At 43.7% G+C, this 7,726-nt stretch overlaps 1 long non-coding RNA gene across 1 annotated transcript; it reads left to right on the top strand.

Annotated features, from left to right (window-relative positions):
* Nucleotides 1–3,776: 3,776 nt before the first annotated feature.
* LOC125335046 lies at nucleotides 3,777–6,914 on the top strand. Its single transcript, XR_007207313.1, has 2 exons — nucleotides 3,777–3,837; nucleotides 6,264–6,914. It is a non-coding gene; the product is annotated as an uncharacterized LOC125335046 (long non-coding RNA).
* The last annotated feature ends 812 nt before the right edge of the window (nucleotides 6,915–7,726 follow it).

Raw genomic sequence — 7,726 nt, 5'->3', positions numbered from 1 at the left:
GACTAGCTAATTCATTTCTCCTTATCTTTCCTTGGCAGAGGCTCGCTGCCTAAAGAGCGCTTGATGTATGCCTGCTGCTTCCTCCCCTCTCCCCTCACGGGTTTGCCTTGCACAAAACAAGAATTAGTTTTGTTGCTAATGACTCCAGGTCCTCGTGGGCTGCAGAGAAACAAATCACAGCTCACTGGGCACCATGTGACACCCCAGCACTCTGAACCACGTGGCAGCACTTGCACTTGCTCTAAGTTCAGCTCTCTGCTAAAATATTTGCTGGAATACAAATGCCAGTTATAAACACTTTTTTCCGTAACATTTGTGTGTTGGTAAAGGCCCAGACAGATTCACTGTCACAAAACACTTCTCAAGTGTGGCTTAATTTGCTTAGTGAACCTCAACTGCCCACCAATCTTACTGCCTGATGACTTTGTTGTGGTGTAAGCCCGTTTCAAATTTCAGGGAGGTACTAAAACAACAGGTTTGATATCTGCAAGATATAACACATCTTATTCCCTGGTAGTCAAACTCATTTTCTGAGCAGTTCATTTAGCAGAGCCAGGATTGTATGGACAGAGATACCAGAACATCCTGCTGGACCATTTTGTCATAAAATGACTCTCTATACTTACATTTAAAACCAAGTGGTCCCTGTTTATGACACTTTATAGCTTAAGTTTCAAACATGTCAGGGTTAAGCACAGGCTTTGGCCAAGCCGGGAATCAAACTGGGTTAACCTTGCAACTTGAGGCTCAGCAGCTCTTCCAGGTCTGAGCTGAGCAGACATCAAAAAGCTTTGCAGTGTGTAACACTGGTGAATAATAAACATTCTGTGACAGCTTTAAGCTGCTGCTGTTATCGTCCTCCTTTAGCTGCTGTCTGAGGAGATCCTGTCTCCCTCTGTGCCTCTCTCTTCAGGCATTCTGTCCCATCAAGGTGAACCTTTGCACCTCTCTTGCTGCAGCTCTGGTCCCTGTGTGGGAGCATGTTCTGCTCAGAGTGGTACCGCTTGGTTTCCCCAGAGTCCCAGGAAACAGAGGTGAGCATTCCTGCCAGAACACTTCCTCTTTGCTTCCCAGCTGTTCAGCCTGGCACATGCCAATTCAGCCTGAGACTTTTTCTGGATGTTTACTAGATTTTTGGAAGAGGTGAAAAAAAGTGAACTCAGTTCATCTCTCCTAGTTTATGCTGAAATTACTACGTGTCAGTGAAGATGATGAGAACTCAGCCTCTGATTTTATAGTTTGGTGGTTTCCAATGAATTTTCGATAACCTCTAAGAAAAATTCTGCATTGTTCATGGCTCTAAGCTCCTCACTTTTTTTTCTCTCTTATCACCCTTTATTTTGTAATCTCTTCCAACAAGGACTGATTCTGCTACATTCATCTGGTAGCACACTGAATACATTTTGAAGATTAAATAAGACTAAGTTTTTATAGTCACCTGGGACACAATCTTCAGCAGTTAAAGAAAAGCAAAGTGGTGAGTTACGAGTTGAAGAACTGTCAGAATCTGCTACAACAGCAGCATCCATGAATGACTCCTCAGTGGAAAATCCAGGTTGTCAGCTTATTGCGAGCATCTGTTATGCCACTGGCAGTGACATTTCAAAGTACGAAGCCCAGTTGGTAAGTTGCTATTTTAGAGCAGAAGTATAAATTCAGCACACTTTCATCAAAACCAGAGCATGCATATAGCAAACTGGAACTTGATGTCAGCAGGAAACATTTGTAACATGAACACAAACGCAACAGGAGAGGGGTCGGTGTCATTCCTTTGGTAAACCAGGACTGGAGAAGCTGGAGGCAAGAAAATGTTTCCTACTAAGCTTTCTTGACTAAAGAGAAATTCTTCCCTAGGGAAAGGCTTGTGTGTACAAATCAAAAACTGAGAGTGGCCTTGCCTTACGTTGTCTCAGTTAGGCAGCATCTTTCCTGGTGAAAGAACTGAGCTGCTCGTGAAGGATGCGTTTGTTCAGCCCTACAAGCCTTAAAATGTGTAGCCTGGTGAAGGCAAGGGAGCCTGAAATCAGTGCACCTCTGTGTTACCCTCATGGCTGCAGCTCCCAGTGCCAGGAACACCCCAGGAGAGCGTTCCTGCCCAGCGACAGCACAGCAAAGGACAGGAACCCAAGCACGAAACAGCAACAAACTGCAGCCACAGAAGCCTTGCAGCGAAACAGTTAAAATGCTTGAGTCATGTCTTTTCAAGGATTGAAGGACTAGCTGTGAAAAGCTGTGCTGACTTCCAGGGAAGCAGGCTGTAAACAACTCAGCAAACTGAGGGCAGGGCAGGGTAAGAGATGTGACGGGTACAAATGTCCCGCATGGCCAGCACGGGCGAGGTGCTTGTCAGAAAGGCATGTGCAGCTGTTCCCTGCTCAGCCTGTTTACTCTGCACCAGGATTTACCATCTGTGCGGCGCAACAATGCTCACACCAGAAATCAGGGCTTGTCAGATGGAGCCTGGTCTCGTGGCTGAAGCACAGGACAAGCAGTCAGGAGATTTAGATTCTATTTATTGCTCTCCTAGTGGCTCCCAGAGCAAATATGGGGAAATCATTTTCCTGCTTTGTGTCTTGTTTTCCTCCAAGATACTGCTTTACCTTATTAGTGGAATGAACACTTTGTTTGTGCTTATAAAGCGCCTTTTGTTCTTTGGATGCAATGCTAAAGTAGAACTAAACAAGATGTATTTACACAGAATTTCTAAAGCTTCAGAAACAGCTGGTCAGCCTTCCTACTGCAGCAAAGTTAAAGGTCTGTAAACTCTGTCACAAATAACCCCAATGCAGTACAAAAGTCCCTGTGCTCCTCTCTCCATCGCACTTCAGATATTGAAGAAGGGACACTTTAGAGATCAGTGAGAACACTGGAATATGTGAAAAGAGACAGAGAAATAAAATTTGTTCAGAGGTGAGCCAATACAAATGACCCCAAAGTTTGGGAATTTTGATATTCTACTCTGAGTTTTTCAGCTTCTTATTGGCATTGGTAATTAAATAGCATTGAAAAGTCAAGGTACTCCTTTGTATAATAAATTTTCTTCTTCAGAATAAATCTTTTAGAGTTTTTGCTAAATCAAAGCACTGCAGCCATGCAAGATTCAGTATTCCATGTGATATTTCTGTGAACAGCACCAAGTTCAGGATGCACAGTTCCAAACACTACTGTGCTTTGGGAGAACAGGAGCTTCACAAATTGTCCCAGCAGAGTCATATGAAATTGAGCTTATTTTCTTAAATATTCCAAGAGTTTCTTGGATTGCATTTACTCCAGGATTAGCCCTGAGTCTTTATCAGAATTATGAAGGAGATCATGGATGGGTCTTCACTGATAACACTTTTCTAAAGCCTGACAATATTGCTTAAGGAAAGTCATTTCTGGAGCAAGACTGTGGGATAAATCCTGCTGTCAGTTCCCGTGGGGTGCCTCGCCAGGATGTGTGGAGGGGAATGTCCCTCTATGGCACTTCAGAAAAAGCTCTGTCCCACTCAAATTAACATTGCCAAAGTACTGTAGCATCACAGTTCATATTTTCTGTATTCTCTGCCTTCCAGTGAATAACTGTGTGATGGGTTCTGCTCCTCTCCTATCTCCATGTGGTTGATTGTACATATAAGGAAAACAGTCTAGCCATTTTTGTGTTTCCTTTTAATTCTCTTGTTGTTATTGGGACCTAAATGATCTTGTTTTTGTTTTTACTGCTCTGTAATGAGTCACTGGCTTATTTAATTTAATTTTATTGTAATTGTTATCTTTTCATTCTTGTTTTTTTCCAGTCAGTTACTCATAAGACCACAAGATATAAACAAGACACTGTTGCTTGGACAACTTCTGAGGGTAATTTTTTTCACTGTCACCCAAATGCAAAGCCATTTACGGAATGGTCCTCACTTCCTAAGAACTTTCACCTCAGTCCATGTATATTTTTCCCCATATGTCATGTTTCTGTTGATCCTTATGTTTTCCAGCTAAAAGAGATCAGTCTGTCTGGTTTTGTTGCTGCTTGCAATCTTTCTTGGGCTTTCTATTGTGCCTCATCTAAAACTTTCCATGGAAATTTTACTGATGGAAAATCAAGTTTCATTTTATATTATTTCTTTTGTAACAAATAAATTCTGCCAAAACATTTTGATTAAAACTTTGGGAGAAATAGTTATCCGGCAAAATGTTAAATTTTCCTTTGCCATCTCCTCCATTTCCATGCCAACCTCATCTTTGGCAGAGCATTCTGCGGTGACTCTTTCTTGCCAGATTTCTTATCTTCAACCTGATTGCCCAAGGAAATGGGATTTATGTCGTTGTGCTATGTTTGCATATGTTACATACACGTGTCTCTTTATCCATCAGTATAATTTCAAAGCAACTGGCAGCTTTCCACCAGATCTGATGTAAAGACACAAGTCTAAATTCTGTTATCATTTTGTGTTTCGCTGTAGATGTCAGACAGAAAAGAATTTTTATGAATGCATCTGTGAAGGGAAAAGCTTCAGGAGCAGTGACCTTGTATTCACTAGCACAGAAAGCAGATGAGAGGGAACAGTAAATGCCCAGCTATGGGAAAATCCACTGGAGTTCATCCCCATCAGGACAGACACCACAGGGCATAAAGGCACAGAACAGCAAGACTCTCAATGCTGCTGCCTTTGGTACTTTATTTCCTGTGAGGCTGGAAATCCTCAGAACTTGTGAGACTGACTGACTGTAAATGTGCACCAGTTTAATTGGAAATGGTTCATATTTTGGGGCAAAGCAAAGTGATTTTGTTTAAGGTGATCTGCAGCTCTGCATCGCCCTTACTGGTAAGCAGAGAACCAGGAGAGTCACAGCCTCAGAAAGCTGAAGGCTCTGTCAGTGTGCTCCTGTTACCTCTGCTCCTCAAAGAAGTTCAGAGCTCCCTGGATGTGCCACAATTACACCTTCACAGTCACAGCTTTAGGCATTCCCTAAGATGTAAATTGTCTGGCATGAAAAAGCATCTTTTGCATATCTATGTGCAACTTCTACATGCAGTAAAGTTCCTGTAGTACCCCAGAACTTCAGCAGCCTCTGCAGATAAAGTGCATCAGACCAGGAATGACCGATATGGATGGCACAGAAGCACTGCAGAGGTGGGCCATTGCCCAGCAGCACCAACAGACTGGATATGACATGTACAAAAAGCTTTGCTAATGAGGAACCTTGGAACAGCTATGACAAGTGATGGCACATTTTAGGTGACGGCTTTGATAAACTCCAAGTGCTGTGGAAGCAGCTCCAGAGATTAGCAACAGTGATTTTCTCTGAGTCAGCAATGACCCAGCCCACCTCCCCATGGTAGGAGGTACCAGGATGTTTGGAATGCCATCCCTAGGACAAGAGGTCAGACTGAACTTCTGACCAGTGCGATCATTGAAAAATTTGAGGCTGCTTTTGCAAGAGTTAACACCAGTTAACTGAAGTCAGATCCCAGCTTGGGTAATTCCATTCTACCTCCCTAAAATTCCCCATTTATTTCAAACAGATGCAGTATTTTCCACTTCCTCCATTAAAGACTGCTGAGTAGTTCAGTATGTTGTGCTGAGCACTTGCTGTGTTTTACCCCAAGGGTAGCTACAGCACCCAGGGAATGACCCAGTGCAGAGCTTTGGTGTATTTGTTATATTTGAGGGGCAATGCTGGTCTGTCTGTTCAGTGTGAGAACTGCTAGACATTCTCCCACAGAGCCATGGTTTGCAGCAAACAGCCAACAAAAGCTAGCACTAAGGATTTTGTCCTGTGGACAGATCAGTAGAGAGTGAGCTACACACAGCCTCTGGTTTTAGCTCTTCTATTTATTTCAAGCAGCAACTTGGTCACTTTCTAGTAAGGCCAAAAAGCACCTTAATTTCACATCAGAGTAAGCTGGTCTGGACTTCTAATTTCTGTTCCTCAATACTCATTAGTAACAGTGAAATAGCAATGCTCATTAATGCATCATTAATATTTACTATAAAGGATGCTTTATGATCACTTTGCAAGTGAGATGAATTCCTATTTCCCATTTCTTCTGATACATACAAAGTGAAGAATGAACAAATTGAGCCATTTGTATGCCACGCTGTGCTAGACACCTCGCAGTGCCTGATGGCAGTAGAAGCAAACACAGAAGTGCAGCCAGAAATGGTAACTGAAAGCATGTTCAGGGAGACAGAACTGCAGCTTATTCTTAACAAGTGTGTGGTAGAGATAATGTAAAAGCAATTACTTTAGCAAAGGCTATTTACTGAAAAATTCTTTTTTTACAGAGCACCAACTTACTCAGCTGGCAGGATTGCTTCCAGGAGACAGAGCCAATTAGTGCCACTTATGCTGGGGACACTGAGAGGTGGCCATCCGCCTGCTGAGACCGGCCCCATGTCCTGTCCCCAGCCACACGATTCCTCGGTGTGGGTACACGTTCCCTGTCCAGGGTTCCTCAGCAATGTGTGTTCACATGGAATCTGTCATGCTGAATGATAACCTGCACCCCACTGAGGTAATGCACTCACCTGGAGTTTCTCTCTGCTTTACCGGGATGGGTGACCTGCCCACACGAGGTGCTACCGTCGTGTGAAACATTGGTGTAGTCTAGGATCTCTCTGCTTGTTTCTGAATTTCCGCCAGTATCACTGAGGCAAGAATATGACCCTTGAAATTCAGATAACCCTACAGTTTACCAAGAAGCTGGAAAGGCAACTGGAAAATGTAAACGGAGGGTGCACTCAGGTTTCCCTATTGAGGACAACTGTGATCTAGCAGTGACATAGAAATCAGCAGGAAGAAAAGATAACCCTGTGTGCTTCTGCTGCCATTCACAGGATTTCTAAATTCAAGTAACACTCACAAACGTTTTTATAAAAAAGTCAATGTGTAGCCTTTTGGTTGCAATTCAAGTTCTAATAAAACTGTTTATTGAACTCCTTGACCCCTTCCTGGAATCTGCTCGAGCTTCCCAGAACTTTGTGTCATGTGGTTCTCGGTCATTAATAACGAAGTATGACACAGCAGTTTAGACGCACAGCAGCCTTTTCTCCGTGCGAGCAGGCGCCAGGACGGAGCTCAGAGCACACAAACAGCTCAGCCCAAGGCTGCAGGATCCAGTCCCAGAGCAGCAATGCCGTGATGCAGCACAAGCAGAAAGGGCAGAGGCAGGAAGTGATTCATCCCAGTACAGTACAACGTGTGGGACATGATCAAAAAGATCCCAGCCTCCAGCCGGGAAAAGTACAGTACTGGGCAAGCGGCTCTGGGCTCCAGCCTGGATATTAGATCCATCTCCCAGTCTGTTTACACAGAAATACTCCTCCACCAGCCAGCTGTGCATTAAAAGCAGCATCTGGTGCTAAAGAGGGTCAGTGAATCGCAAGACCTCTGAATACATGGCTGATCTATTCTGTCCACCCACTCATTTACGTTTATACAGCCCTTCTGGCTTCTGCCTGGAAATCTTTGGCCTTCAAGCCAGAGATCTCTCCAGCAGTTCTCCTCCAGCTCTTGGCCTCCTTTACTGTTCCTTGAATCTCTTTAGCCATTTCCCTGCCTGTTCCCAACCCTCAGCCCCCTGTCCCACTCCAGCTCATGGCTAATTAATCATCTCTTCTTATGACAACTGGACTGTAGCTAAGAAATTCTGAGTGTCACTTTCCAAGGAGCAGAGCTGTTGTGTCTGCTGCAGCAAGATACATTCCAGGTACGTTCTGCCTCACCAATTATATGCTTCAAAGAAAAA

The sequence above is a fragment of the Corvus hawaiiensis genome, chromosome 17, assembly GCF_020740725.1.
Source record: "Corvus hawaiiensis isolate bCorHaw1 chromosome 17, bCorHaw1.pri.cur, whole genome shotgun sequence".
In the NCBI taxonomy this organism is placed as follows: domain Eukaryota; kingdom Metazoa; phylum Chordata; class Aves; order Passeriformes; family Corvidae; genus Corvus; species Corvus hawaiiensis.
This window is presented reverse-complemented; position numbering and strand designations above follow the sequence as displayed.